The 15,820-nt window shown below is 38.2% G+C and overlaps 1 protein-coding gene across 2 annotated transcripts in view; it reads right to left on the bottom strand.

Moving 5' to 3' along the window:
- The window catches only part of CSTPP1 (centriolar satellite-associated tubulin polyglutamylase complex regulator 1), a 226,624-nt gene that overhangs the window by 177,315 nt on the left and 33,489 nt on the right, over positions 1 to 15,820 (bottom strand). The gene's annotated exons all lie outside the window — the stretch shown is intronic.

Here is a 15,820-nt window from a genome sequence, read left to right on the forward strand (position 1 = left end):
ATCTGTCTGGCTCGGTTTATTAGATATCATGTTTTCTGCATTTGTTGTGACTTGGAAATGTGTGAGTTAATCATGGGCGTATAATAAAAAGTATGAGCATTAGAGTGAGACAGACCTCAGTTTGAATCATGGCTCTGTCTTGGTAGCTTAATCTTGGATAGTTACTTAGTCTACACCTGTTTTCTTCTTTATCAAGTGTGGAAAGCAATATAATGTAACTATATTTCTCAAAATACGGTCAATCAATTTCTTGATCTGAATCCCCTGGGATGCCGTTTAAAATGCAGATTTATAGTCTGACACTGTCTCAGATTTAGTGACCTTAAATTTCTTACTACAGCCCAGTAATTTTTAACAAGTACCCCTGGTGCTTTTTATGTACTCTTAAGAATCAGTGGTTAAGAACCTGGGCTTTGGATTACAGAGAGTTGAGAACTCCATTCTCAGCTCTGCTGCTTCCTAGTTATGTGACCATAAACAAATTACTCTTCAAGCCTATTTTTCATGGTAAAATGGGGATAATAATGGTACTTACATTATAGGGTTATGAGAAATAAATAAGATAATACAGGTAAAACACCACTATGTGTTTGGTACATAGTACGTGATTGATAACATGTTTCCTTAAAAGCCTATCTCAAAGCGTTATTGGGAGTTTACTTCAGTAAACAACATAGGCCAGAACTTCTTAGATGTCAGGTACTCAAATACTTCTTCCCTTTCTCTGAATTTTATCCTTAGGTATGACAGAGGTATCCTGACAAACTTTACATAGAAGCTTCCAATTCAGTGTCCCCATTTACCATAAAAAATTCAGAGGCCGGGCGCGGTGGCTCACGCCTGTAATCCCAGCACTTTGGGAGGCCGAGGCGGGCGGATCACGAGGTCAGGAGATCGAGACCATCCTGGCTAACACAGTGAAACCCCGTCTCTACTAAAAATACAAAAAATTAGCCGGGCGAGGTGGCGGGCGCCTGTAGTCCCAGCTACTCGGGAGGCTGAGGCAGGAGAATGGTGTGAACCCTGGGGGGCGGAGCCTGCAGTGAGCCGAGATTGCGCCACTGCACTCCAGCCTGGGCGGCAGCGAGACTCTGTCTCAAAAAAAAAAAAAAAAAATTCAGAAAAATACTTTCATCTGGAGCAGTGAGAACAAAAACCCCAAAGTGATGAATATCCTTTCAAAAAGCAATTCCATGAAGTTGCTGCCAAAGTAGACATTGACTTCTTTCACAGTTTCATTCCTCAGGAAAATATGAAGGAATTACCTAAATTATAAATATTGGTATTTCAAAAAACTATTTCTGAAGTCCTGGTAGTCTAGTGAAGCTCATAAAACCAGTAAGTTTATCTGCCAACCTGAGCCCAAGAGTCTTCATTTGACCATAATGATCACGGTGACCTAAGGTTTCACCACGTTCCCAGCAGCCTAAAGGCCAGATGGATGACCTGTTTACATTCTGTGACTCATTCTATCTAAATGAGTGCTTCCCAAAACTAACAACTATCAACCACTGCAAACCCTGACTGCCTACCCCCAACCCCACCCAAAAAGAGGTGAAAACAAAATCAGTGCCTCAACTGAATAGTTCATCCAACTAGAAAACTGTTTCTTTAAGAAATGGCCAAAACTAAGAGTGAAGCTGTGAGATAATACCTGCCAATTTCTGGCATTGTTTTCAAAATATAATAATTATAATTAGGTGTATATTAAATTGGGAGGGAAAATGGCCAGGGAAACATTAAAATCAGCTGCATTTTCACCTCTGTGTTCTCCTTCCTTTCTTCTATCGGTTTATCCTGATCTTGCAAGAAGATTCCTCTTGGGCTATATGGCCTTTTATGACTTAGCTCTACCTAAGGCTAGTACAGGATTTTTTTTTTTTTCTTTTTGATGGTAGAAATGAAAGAGCTGTACTTAGAAGCAAATCCTGCTGTTTCTCCTCCCTAGCTCCAGGGACTGAAAGTTAATGTGAAAGCTCTTTACGGGATAAATATTTTCAGAGCAGTAAAAATCAAAGCACTTTTGTCCTTCTAGAAAAAAAAAAAAGGAGGAATTTTCTAGAAAATAGACTTTATACCAAAAATATAAAAAAGGAAAGAAAGAAATATATTGGACCAGGCTTGTTTAACATTTATCTGCCAATCAGATAGTTTCACATTACAAATAATAACAGCTACCATTTTTGAGTACTTGCACAATTTATTAAACAACAATGTGACAGATACAGTACTGTACTAATTGTTTCACGTGCTTTATTCTATTTCTTCCAAATACAATCCTATAATAGTTATTCCTAGACTTCTATTTTTACAAGTAGGAGAACTGAGACTTACAAAATTAAAATAATTTACACAGCTACTGGGAAGAGAAGCCAAGATTTGAACCAAGGTTTACCTGATACCAAGAACCCATTCTCTTAACATGTTGCCTCACCATTAACACTTTATAATCAGTTATGGAAGTAAAAATTATCTTTATTTTACACAGTGCACAAAGGCAGGAATGTATATTGATAGTAAAATCACCTGAGAGATATGGTCCATTTGGGTCCACGTGAATTTATGTGTGTGTATGTCTGTCTGTCCCGTCCCCCCACCTTCATACCAATCAGCATTTGTGTGAAGTTAGAACTTGTCCCTAAATTTGAAAGTTTCTTGAAAAGAACCATCCCATCCATTCCTAGTTCACAAAGTAGAAATAGAAAGCCCTGGTGTTCTTTTTATGTGTGAGTGAAGCGAAGAAGCTAAGAAGAAAAGTTCCTCCCTGCAGAGAGTTTTACACCAGCCAACAGCCAAGTGCAAAGCTCTCCCTAATTGCTGTGCCCTGGTGGTTTCCTTCACCTGCAGCTCTTATCAGTCTAATGCTCCCTCTGTGGTTAAGGGTACCACCCAACACTGGAAAATCCTTAGTTTATCAAACTTCAATGAGACAGAAGTTCAAAGCTCTTGCCCGGCAATAAAACATGGAGAGTGTCATTTTACATTTTTTTTAATGCAAAGGAATAGGCTTTAATTAATGTGAATGATTAAAGAATAAAAACAGCACACCTGCATCCCCGGAGGGCAAAGATATCTGGGCACCTTAGCTGCCCTCTTGGAAAAGGAAAGCATTTAAGACAGGCTTTTCCTCTTTGGCTTTGCCATGACTTCCACAACAAGATGAGGATTAAGTGTTCTAACCTGTACCTATGCTCTAGTGTCCTAAAATTCACACTAATGCCCAATTGTCCATGTCTTGCTCACTGTCTGAGATAAGCATTTACAATTTCATCATGCTATACTGAAAAATCTAAGGCAAATGTAAGTAAACACTATATGATCCTTACTTGAACCTAGCAAGTGAAAGCAATTGTGGATCAGAAACTTCTTGGTTCTGTTGACTCATAATCTCTTTATAATACTGTCAATCCTGCTATAAAATGGGTATGATTCTAAGAATATGTCTGATAATAAACTACTTCTTTAGAAAGCATTCAGTATATGCAAAAGGTCACATGTTAATGATTATGTCATTATTGCTACATGCTGACTCTGCAGATTGAAACAGCGTAACAATTTTTACCGAGATGGTTAAGAACATGGGCTCTTGAGCCCACTGAAGCCGGATATGGTTTCTAGCTCTGTCATTTACTGACTGTAACTTTATATAACTCACCTTATCTCTCTGCCCTTTTCTATAAAATTGGGCAATACTAGTACCTACCACAGAAGACTGTGGTGAAGATTAAATAAAATATGTAATCATCTTAGAATAGTGCTTGGCACATAGTAAGTGCTCAAACAATATTGCCCCTTACCCCCTTATTGAAAGTTCTGCTCAGTTTCATCCATGTCCAAACATCATTCTCAGTAAACTATCACAAAGACAAAAAACCAAACACCGCATGTTCTCACTCATAGGTGGGAATTGAACAATGAGAACTCATGGACACAGGAAGGGGAACATCACACTCCGGGGACTGTTGCGGGGTGGGGGGAGGGGGGAGGGACAGCGTTAGGAGATATACCTAATGCTAAATGACAAGTTAATGGGTGCAGGAAATCAACATGGCACATGGATACATACGTAACAAACCTGCACATTGTGCACATGTACCCTAAAACCTAAAGTATAATAAAAAAAAAAAAAAAGAAAGTTCTGCTCATCAAACCAAGATGTTTAGATTATCTTCAAGGATTCTTGGGCTACATAAAATCTACAACTATAAAAACATACATCATCATATACCCAGTTCAGGTATGACCTTTAAACTTGTAGGAAGCATTCATTTATTAACTGCTAATTACTCAGCAGGCCCTAATTTATATGGGGAAAATCCAAAACTATTTCTTTTTATTCTCTTCCCAAGCATAAATACCATAAAAGTATTAGTTGTTTATTTCACAATTAAACGATAAGGGGTCCTATTTGGAAATTTTTGCTTGAGGGGTCTAGAATTTCCACGTTAACATTAGTTAGAGCACTCTTTTTAAAAAATTGTTATTTAATACAGAGTCCCAGTACTAGAATAACTAAGTCTCACTGGAAAAAATCTTCATATGAATTGCTATATATTAACAGATGCACACATAGGCAATAGCAGTACAAGTGAAAAGCAGAGTATATACATATACTCAACTTTAAACCTGACTTTTTCCTCCCTTGCCAGAGTTTGATAAATAAATTGATAAACACATAGAGTTTTCCTTTCTTCCTTTTGAGACATATTTTGGTCTATGAGGCCTCTTGAGATTGAGATGCTGGATGGCACAAATAAATGTTTGCTGAACTAAATTAAAATGCTCTCTAAGATTTAAAAAAAAAATAAACCTGTTAATCAACAACCTGTCATGTAAACTACTTAGAAGTTTCAAGTTCAATATCATTTATAAATCACTAACATAATCTAGTATTTGATCTTGTGAGGTACAAATAGATAGCTTAATGGTTTAAAAAGTTAATAGACCTCTAAAATTAATTATTTACATCCTCCATCTTTACTGGTATATCCTGGTCCAAGGATATAGTGTGTTCTTGTGAAACATTTTGTCATCCATACGAGACCATCTTTGATCTTAGACCACACTAGATCAATTTCCCTTAACCAAAGGGAATGGGGAAATGAGGAAATCTAGCACATGTAATTTTTATACAACCCAACGAAGTAGGTAATAGCATTTTTTCAAAAACTAGAGCGGTTAAGAAACCTGCCCAGAGTCTAAATAAATGGCAGAGCTTAGATTCAAACTTAAATTTGACTCCAAAGCCCATGTTCTTCCATTCACCCCACTACCTCTCAAAACCAAAAATGAAAGCAAAACAAGAAAAATCCAAAAACCTACAATGTGCCCCATCTTACGTTGTATTATCTAGAAATTGCTGGCTCTTCCCTGTTAATACTTTATAGTATTAAGAAGCTTAAATTGGTAAATCAAAGTATTGGTATGATCTTTTTAAAAAATGTTTATTTCTAGTTAAACATACAATAATTTTTAAAGGTTCAAACAATACAGATAAAGCTAAAGACTAATTCCAGTTCCCATAGATAACAACTATTATCAGTTTGGGGTGCATATTTTCAAAAATATAGAAATATAGTTTGTGAGCTTGTTTTGTTTTCATGTTTTAAGTTTTTTTAAGTGTCTGATATATCCTTTCTGAGTCTTTTTTTTTTAAATCAACAATGTCTGGAGATCTTTTATAAAACAATATGGAACCTACTTACCTTTTTGATAGTTCCCAATGGTAAATATTTTCCTACGGATAAACATTTAGGTTGTTTCCGTGTTTTCACTGTAATAAACTGGGCTGTGTTGAACATTCTTGTAAGTGTTTCCTTGTATATATGTGCAAGAGTTTTTCTAAGGTAGATACCTCAAGATGGAATTGGCATTTCATAGGATGCACAGGATATCTTCGTGTTTACCAGAGATAGACAATTGCTTTTACAAATTAGTTATTCCAATTTACACGCCACCAGCTGTATGAGTATCTATTTTCACTATCCTTGGCCTAATGCTTTTTAATTTTGCCAATTTAATAGTTAGAAAATAGCTTTTCTCTGTTGTTTTAATTTTACTTTTCTTGATTACAAATAAAGTTAAGCACATTTTCATGTTTATTTGTATTTCTTATCCTTTGCCAGTTTTCTTCTCTGGTTGTCTTTTTTTTCTTCTTCTTGACTTGTAGATAATTCTATACATGTCACAAATACATCTACTTCATGGTCATCTTTTAACTTCTCTGTGGTATCTTTCATTTTACAGAAGTTTTAAGTGTTGATACAGTCAAAAGAATGTATCTGTGGCTTTTTTTGGTGTGCTTTGTGTCCTATTCAAAAAGGCCTTCTCTACTCCAAGTGTATAAGCCTATTATCCTATATTCCAGTCTGCACTGCATGATAGTGCCACCTTTAAAGAGCCATGCAGTATGACATGTACCAAACAGAACTTTCTGAGAACAAATTTGCAAATTAAGGAATGACCTTTTATTTTATAATTGTTAATTATAAAACAGACAAAAGCAATACATTGCATCTATGCATCCAAACCACTAAAGTCCTGCTATACGGCTAGTCAAACTCAAATACTAAAAGACACGCCAGAGGCAAACAAAGCATTACACATATGCTAACATCACCTGTGACAACCAGAAAACAAGAGGTGTCTAAAGATCTTTATGTTAAGTAGAGGATGAAAATCTAAAGTCTATTTCCCTCAACCAAAAGGGGTATTGTACTGGTTAATAGCTGTGCAAAGCTGAGTGCCTTGACATTCAACACAGTCTCTGGTCAACCATTAATCCTCCCCTCTTCCCTTCTCTTTCCTAAAACTGGTGGGGTTTTTTTTGTTTGTTTGTTTTATATATAGTTTTGGGATGTCAATTAAGGGTAAGTGCTTAAATCCTACAGCCTCAGTATTTCCAGCCTAAATCTCATAATAATACAGCATTTGTAGGTTGGAGTACTGCAATTTCAAGTGTCAGAAACCACAGAATCTTTTTTTTTTTAAGTCGGAGTCTCGCTGTTGTCACCCAGGCTGGAGTGTAGTGGCGTGATCTCGGCTCACTGCAACCTCCACCTCCAGGGTTCAAGCGATTCTCCTGCCTCAGCCTCCTGAGTAGGTGGGATTACAGGCGCCTGCCACCATGCTCAGCTAATTTTTGTACTTTTAGTAGAGACAGGGTTTCACCATGTTGGCCAGGCTGGTCTCAAACCCTTGACCTCAGGTGATCCGCCTGCCTTGGCCTCCCAAAGTACTGGGATTACAGGCGTAAGCCACCATGCTCAGCCTCTTTTTTTTTTTTTAAGGAGATTTTCACAGAAGTTCAAACTTAAAGCACTCAGCTAGCTGACCATAACAAAATGTATTTCCTGAACACCAGAGAAATCTAAAGTAGCACTTAAGTTTCCCACAGTTACAATCTAAGGGACATATGAAGAACCCAAGTAATATTTGTCATAGCAATAACTTTGCAAAAATAGTTACTAATAGAGCAGTATAGTTATCAAGTCAACGCCATAAACATTCACGTAACTATTTTCCAGAAAGTATCATGGGTAAAAAAAAATCCTGTAAATTGCTAAACATGTAGTAAATCATATGCCACTCATAACGTTGTCAAACAGGGAAGTAATAAAATTACAAGGTGAAAATTAATTGTGCTATAGCACGAGTTGTAGTCTTGCAGCCGGGCATGGTGGTGCATGCCTGTGGTCCCAGTTACTCATGAGGCTGAGGCAGGAGCATCCCTTGAGCCCAGTTCAAGACCAACATAGTAAGACTCCTGTCTCTTTAAAAAAAAAAAAAAAAAAAGTATAGCCTTTGGGGGCAAATCATATATTTATCAATTATCATTAAATTTACAGATTAATATTAATTGGTAATATGCAATTTAACTATGAATATACAGATTAGTGATATTAATGCAATAAGATACTAATAAACAGCTTAATCATTTGCTTGGTGTTTTACGTTAAAAATATTACATAAAAATTAGTTGGCATTCACAACAACTGAACTAACAGTAACAGGATCTCATTTTTTCTAATGACAAAAAGATACAGAAAAGGTCTAATTTAAAGTAACTGAAAACTCACAGGCTTAGAATTCCCTGTCCTCTCTCGTGGTTGATGTGGCTCTGCACGAAGGTGGAGATCCTTTTTCAAATAAGAGTCTCACATGTGAAATCCCCACTAAGAACTATCTCCGCATACTGTTTATGGGATATAGCTGTAATAATGCTCAATAATCCCTTTGGGTTTCTATTTTTGTTATGAAAGTAAAGGATGCTATTGTAGATATTTATAGATACAAAAAGGCCTAGGCCAAAGTGCACAAAAACCATATGGGGCAAATGGCTGGAACAGCATAGGCTAGACAGAGAGGCCCCAGTTTAGTTTACACAGAAAACTCATACTAACACTTAACATATCATCTAAATTAATGGTATAAAAACACCACCAAAGTACCCTATAAAAACATACTTTGGATCTGTTTTACTAGACCAACACAATTTTTGACTCATCACTTTTAGGAATGTTGCAATGTTCAATCCTACCTTTCCTGCCAGGCCCAACTCAAATGCCACCTTCTTTGTGAACATTTCCCTGATTCTGTCCCAGCCAGAAGTGATCTTCCCTTTTCCCAAACTCCCTAAACACCTATTTTAAATATTTCCAGTGGCACTTTCTACCTTGATACACAGTTATTTCTGTTATACATATGTTATCTTCTTTGTTGGATGTCCTGATCCTTAAAGATAGGCACCATGACTCATTTATCTTTTATTTCCTTTAACATTCAGGACCATTCAGTGTCTTCCACATGGTAGACATTCAAATATTTACTTGATGAACATACAGACTGTATCCACTATTTATAAACTGTGATGCTGTTCTTTATTCCACTCAACCACTTTAGGACTGCATCTCCCAGGTGGGAAACACTAAATACCAAAACACATTCTATTACAGTGTTAGGGTTCTTACTGGAAGCCACTTTTGTCCTGTCTCAACCACTCTTCCTGTTGCCTTTTTACTGTTCCTTCTCTCTATTCCAATGAGAAGGCACTTGTTCCTTCTATTGTTACTAAGAGCCTCATTATGTTCAAGGTAAAGCAAAAAAATGCATTCGATGCAATTACCAGTTCCTCACAAATTTGGGGGCTACTTGTCATTTCAACATCCAGGACTTGAATAAAAGAAAGTCCAAATTCTTTTTACTCCTAATAACTATTTTCTTTTTTTCTTTTTAGACAAAATGGAAGCACACAGCACAGGAAGCAGTCCTCAGTAAGCCACCGTTCATAAACAGCTTCGCTGAAAGCCTAACAAAGGTTCTGTTGTGCTCCTGCATGGCAGGGCCAGTAAGCAGCAGGAGCAGATGAACTCTTTAAGAAACAAAGGTTCTGTCTTCATGCAAATGTTTGCATTAATAAAAAATAAAGAAAAAGATATAGAAAACGCAGGCTAGCTGGACATAATAGGTCTCTAAATGGGAGGTTTTTCACATTTTTCAGGCGGAGTCAGCAGGTCTTTTAAAAACTTTGTCATTCTAAACATTTCACAGACATCACAAGAGAGACATGCAAATAACAGAAGCAAATCAAAAGACATCCCGCTGCTGTGCTGGCGCCTCCCTCATCCATGCCTGGTTTGTCATTTTCTGTTAACCCTAGCGCTGGCTGCTGTTTTGTTGAGGAATGGAGTCCCTAGCCCATGTGGCAGTACATGTCTAGCCAGCTGGCCCCAGCACTGATAACATTACAATGCAAGCCATGTACTACCACTCAGGGACACGTGCTGCCAGGCAACAAGTGCAATGTGTGATTTTTACACACTCCGCTTGCAAATCTGCATGGGAAAGAGCCTCTAAACTAACCACTTAATAAGATATGGTCTTCTTGAGTGTGAGCATCACTGAGTAGTTCAGAAGATGAACTTGCTGAGGACCCGTCCTTCAAAGTGAAATACAGTTGACCCTTGAACAATACGGATTTGAATAGCTTGGGTCCACTTAAAAGCGAGGGTTTTTTCCAACCAAATGTGGGTTGAAACTTCAGTATTCTCAGGAAGCAAAACACACGTATAGGGAGGGCCAACTTCTCGTAGATTCGGGTTCCACAGGGCCAATTGCAGGACTTGAGTATGCACAGATTTTGGTATACTCAGAGGGCCCTGGAACTAACCCCCTGCATATCCTCATAGATGACTGTATACAATAAGGGCCTTAAAGTAAATACAGAAACTTAAAAAACTCATGTGGGGAGAGGGTTACCAAATACCTATTCTGTGCCAAGCACTGTACTATGTATTCAACTTACATTGTCTCTAACTTTCACAACCAGCATTTAACGTACTTTTATCCTTATTTTATAGCAGAGGAAACTGAGGCTTAGGGAGGTTATGTAACATGCCCAAGGTGCAGCTAATAATAGTAAGCCAAAACCCAAAACTGTACGGCAAATTCCCCACGATTCTATACATTTCTCTCATCGTGTGTGTGTGTGTGTGTGTGTGTGTGTGTGTGTGTGTCAGACTGAAACCTAGCTTACTCTGAAAATATCGCAATGACTATATTCGCCCATTGCAGGACCACTGAAGTGTCACTTTTTCTCCATTTTTAATAATTTAAAGTCTTTATTACTCATTTTTAAGAGCGAGTGGCTTTGTTAGCTTACGATAAGAATCTGATTAAAGCTACAAATGCTTTCTCACAGAAAAATGAATATAATATGTTGCATATAATTTTAGAGCATTCAAGAACACCCTAACGCTCATCTATAGTTCCCCTGAGGGTTCATTGCCTACATGTTAGAAAACAATCACATTTCTCTTCCTAGGAGCACATAGTCCATTTTCTTTTTCTCCCTCTTTTTCCCCACCACTCTCCTAAAACTCTGTAACAAACACAATGATGACCCATTAAGCCCCCTGACCTGAAAAGTCCTTGTCTTCGTCAATTTCCATCGAACACACTATTCCTCTTCACTGGACTTAAAATCATTTAAGTCCTCCCACTCCCACAGATTCTGTCCCACTGGCCTCTCTGGATTGTACTTAACTTGGAAGTAGTTAGAAACTTCATGACTATTCTTACCACTGCTCCTGAATTATAAAAACTTAAGAAGTTGAAGGACTTTCAGATCATACTGTTTATCTCCATCATTTTACAGATAAAGAACTTAAAATATTTTCTTCATTTTTTCTCCTCTTGATTCAATGATTCAAAGTTCTTGGGCTTGCTCAAAGTAGCTCTAAAGTTTTCCATATTTCTGTCTATAACCATAAAGCCAACATTTTTATTTGTACAAAGCAAGCAAAATCATGGCAACAACTGAATATTTTCATTTCCTAAGAGATGAGAAAAGCTAAAGTAAAAGGAGCTAAAGATACATATACATAAGAGGGTTCAAATTAAACCAATGTATCCCCTGTATTTCTAGCATTTTTCCTTTCTCATTTTTCTTTCCTTTTTTGCTTTTCAAAATTTAATGGAGTACTTTGTTTTCATATTATAAATATTTCTTTATGCAAATACTGCTGAGCTTAAAAAATGTCTCCAGAATTTTTAGTTTTCCTTGCACAAATCACTTTGTTATTGCACTATAGAAATATATTTTCTTTTTTAACTTTTAAAAATTGTTTGAGACAGGGTCATGCTCTGTCGCCCAGGCTGGAGTGCAGTGGTGTGATCATGGCTCACTGCAGCCTTGACCTCCCAGGTTCAAGCGATCCTCCTATCTCAGCCTCCTGAGCAGCTGGGATTACGAGTGTGCACCACCATGCCTGGCTAACTTTTATATTTTTTTGTAGAGATAGGGTCACACTATGGCTAGTGTCAAACTCCTGGGCTCAAGCAATCCTCCTGCCTCAGCCACCCCAAAGTGCTGGGATTACAGGTGTGAGCCACTGCACCCAGCCTTTTTTTTCTTTATTTTAATGTTTATTTTATAAGGAAATATATTTTCTTTGGTTTCTTCCCTAATTTCTCGAATCTCCAGGTAAAAATTGGAGTATTGTGTGTGTGTGTGTGTGTGTGTGTGTGTGTGTGTGTGTGTTTTGAGATAGAGTCTCACTCTGTCACCCAGACTGGAATGCAGTGGCACGATCTCAGCTCACTGCAACCTCTACCTCGCAGGTTCAAACGAGCCTCCCACCTCAGCCTCCCAAGTAGCTGGGACTACAGGTGCACACCACCACACCCAGCTAATTTTTGTTTTGTTTTGTTTTGTTTTTTGGTATAGACGGGATTTCACCATGTTGGCCAGGCTGGTCTCGAACTCCTCATCTCAAGTGAAACACCCGCCTTGGCCTCCCAAAGTGCTGGGATTACAGGTGTGAGTCACCGTGCCTGGCCTGTTTCTTTTTCTTTTTTTTTTTTGAGACGGAGCCTCACTCTTTCGCCCAGGCTGGAGTGCAATGGCATTGTCTCTGCTCACTGCAACCTCTGCCTCCCAGGTTCAAGTGATTCTCCTGCCTCAGCCTCCCAAGTAGCTGGGATTACAGGCGCCTGGCACCACGCCTGGATAATTTTTGTATTTTTAGTAGAGACGGGGTTGCACCATCTCAGACAGGCTGGTCTCAAACTCTTGACCTCAAGCGATCCGCCCGCCTCGGCCTCCCAAAGTGCTTGGATTACAGGCGTGAGCCACTGCGCCAGGCCTGTTTCATTTTTGAGACAAGGTCTTGCTCTGTTGCCCACAACGGAGTGCAGTGGTGCAATCATAGCTCACCGCAACCTCCACAGCTGGGCTCAAGGAATCCTCTTGCCTCAGCCCCCTGGAGTAGCTGGGACTACAGGTGTGCACCACCAAACCCAGTTTAATTTTTTGTTTTTGTTTTTTGGTAGAGACAGGGTCTTGCTATGTTGCCCAGGGTAGTCTCAAACTTCTAGCCTCAAGCGATCTTCCCACCTCAGTTTCCCAAAGCACTGGGATTACAGATGTGAGCCACCATGCCTGGCCAAAACTGCAAGTACGTTGAAAGTACCCTCTTCAACACACACAGACACACACACACATACATACACACACACATACACCCTCCAGTACATATACATACCTGGGTTCCTGGTCAGTGGCATAAAGATTATATTTCTCAGCTTCTCTTGTAGCTAGTCTTTAGTCATGTGACTCAGTTATAAAATGTAAGCAAAATACTGTGTGGATTTTCTAGAAAGTACTTAAATGGGACTGATTCAGTTGAGATATCCTTTATTTATCCCAATGGATAAAAAGGAGTTCCTTCAGTCCTCATGGGTCATAAGGTAAAGAATGGACTCTATGGTGAGGATGTTGGCACAGAAAAATATATGCTTGAGTCCTGATGAAACCCTGGAGTGTACTCTACCAGCTGTGGACTGCCTATTTTCAGACTTCTTTTCCATGAAAGAGAAATAATCTTCTATCTTGTTTAAACCATGGTATTTTAGGTTTCTCTGTTGTATGCAGACAAACCTAACATAAAGCATCCACATATTTTCCAGAAAGTACAAATGAAGGGATCAAACTAATATATCTGGCAAGCAACCAATCAGCCAAGGAGAGGGCTCCTTGGCCTATTCATAGAACTAGGTTAGCACATGCTAGGATAGGATAGAACATTTCTTGACACTATTTTAGAATCTTAAGAGACATACTGACATCTTCAATGCTTACTGCGTTTTAAACAGGGTAATGACTTTCATAACTTCAACAAAAACATTTGTATTGCTCTTGAAAGTTTACCGAATACTTTCACATACATTATCTCATTGAACCTTACAACAAACCTAGGAGTCAGATAAGGCTGGGATTATTATCTCCATTTTACCAATGAAGAAACTGCCCAAGGTCACACAGTTGTTAAGTGGTAGGGCAGAAACTTGAACCTTAATCTCTTGAGTATAAATATTTTCCAGTGAATCGCAGAATTAGGATAGAGAAATTCAGAAAGTTTAAAATGATCATGATTGGTACTAATTAACATAAATATAATTATCATGATTGCAAACTAGACCACAAATCAATGTCTTGGTATTTCACAAACCTACATGAAGATTTTTAAAAATAATTTTTCCATTTACTAACTGAGGAAACATTCTGTTCAGGTTTAGAACTGATGACAGCTCCGTTTCCTTCTCAGACCCTGCATTTTGAACTGGAGAGGAAAAGGAACAAATGAGAGGCAGTACATAAAATATGAGGTAGCAAAGGGGAAGCACAACTTCTCTCTAAGGGCCATTTCTCTTTGGACAGCTTAGGTCAGATTCTATCCTGGATAAGAAACTTCTGCAATTGCTTCCAGAAATCTCTTCAGAAAGTGTACCCTGTACCGCTCAAATAGCCCAGCTCAAAAAGGAAAGGACTGACCTTCAGACTTGCTCTTAAACAGAGAATTGATCCCAGCCCTGCACTGCCATCCCACAGACAGGCACCGATGCTCAACGGCCCTAGCAAGGGGGTCTCATTATATACGACCTGGTCTCTAATCCCTGTCCTATCTCTTTGGGGTATTATGCAAGGTATTTAACCTCCAACTCAACTTCCTCACTAGATCATGGAGGAGGATATTCTACTCTCCAGGACAATTTGGAAACCTGATTAAGTGTAAGTAAATATTTTGCTTCTATAATGTTTACTATAAATAGATAAGGAGAAAAAATTACTATACTCTCTTCTACTTCTCTAAATTCATACTTCGTCTTTCCAAAACAAAATGACCCAGTAGAAAGTCTTGTTAGAGGGACCAAGTCGAAGAAAAATGTTAAACTGAGCAGAAGAATTTGAATGGTACTATAGGGAAAAGATAAAAGAACTTCACTTTTAATTTCATTTTTTTTGACATTATAAAAGGATGAAGCTGATGGCAATCTTATAGGTCACCTAGCTTTTTTCTTTTTGAGACAAGGTCTCGCTCTGTTGCTCAGGCTGAAGTGCAGTGGCACAATCACGGCTCACTGCAGCCTCAACCTCCCAGGCTTTCACTATTCTCCTATCTCAGCCTCCCAAGTAGCTAGGACCACAGGTGCCACATCTGCCTAATTTTTTAAAAGTTTTTGCAGAGACAGGGTCTCACTGTGCTGCCCAGGGTGGTCTCAAACTCCTAGGCTCAAGCGATCCTCCTGCCTTGGCCTCCCAAAGTGTTGAGATTACCGGCGTGAGCCACCGCACCCAGCAATACTTTAAAAAAAAAAATTAGAAGATCAATGTATTACTGCATTTTAAAACATTGCTTAAATACAGAATTCTTTTTGGATTATTTTCAGTTTTCTATTTAAAATAACGTAGCTATAAATATATTTGCACGAGCAAATTTCTTTTCTCTTTTGAGTTACTTCCTTAAGATATATTCCCAGAAGTAAGGCTCTAGGATCAAAAGATATGCCCATTTTTATGGCTCCTGTTATGTATTGTCAGATTACTCTCCAGAAAGATTACACCAGATTATATTACATCCAAGAAATGGAAGAGACCAATTTCCTTGCAGATGTCCCATTATAAAGTTCTGTGTTTTAACTAACTCAAAAGTATCTTATTTCCAATGGTTTATTTATTGGTAAATGTGAATATTTAGTTAACTTACCTTTCTCCTTTACATATAGTTTAAAATTTTTAATTGTAAAAGCACACATCAATGAAACAGAACAATACAGAAGGGTGTGAAGTCAAAACAGGATAAGCGCCCTCTTACTCCAATTCCCCAGAGTATTCACTGCTAACAGTTTGTTCTATACCTTCCATACTTACACTACACGTGACCATATACTTGTTGACAAATGTTACATTAACTTGTTTTGTAGAAAAGTGTAATGACACTATACACATGTACTTTATTCTACAACTCCTTTTTTCACTTAA

This window comes from Hylobates moloch, unplaced genomic scaffold (assembly GCF_009828535.3).
Source record: "Hylobates moloch isolate HMO894 unplaced genomic scaffold, HMol_V3 SCAFFOLD_11, whole genome shotgun sequence".
NCBI classification, from domain to species: Eukaryota; Metazoa; Chordata; class Mammalia; order Primates; family Hylobatidae; genus Hylobates; species Hylobates moloch.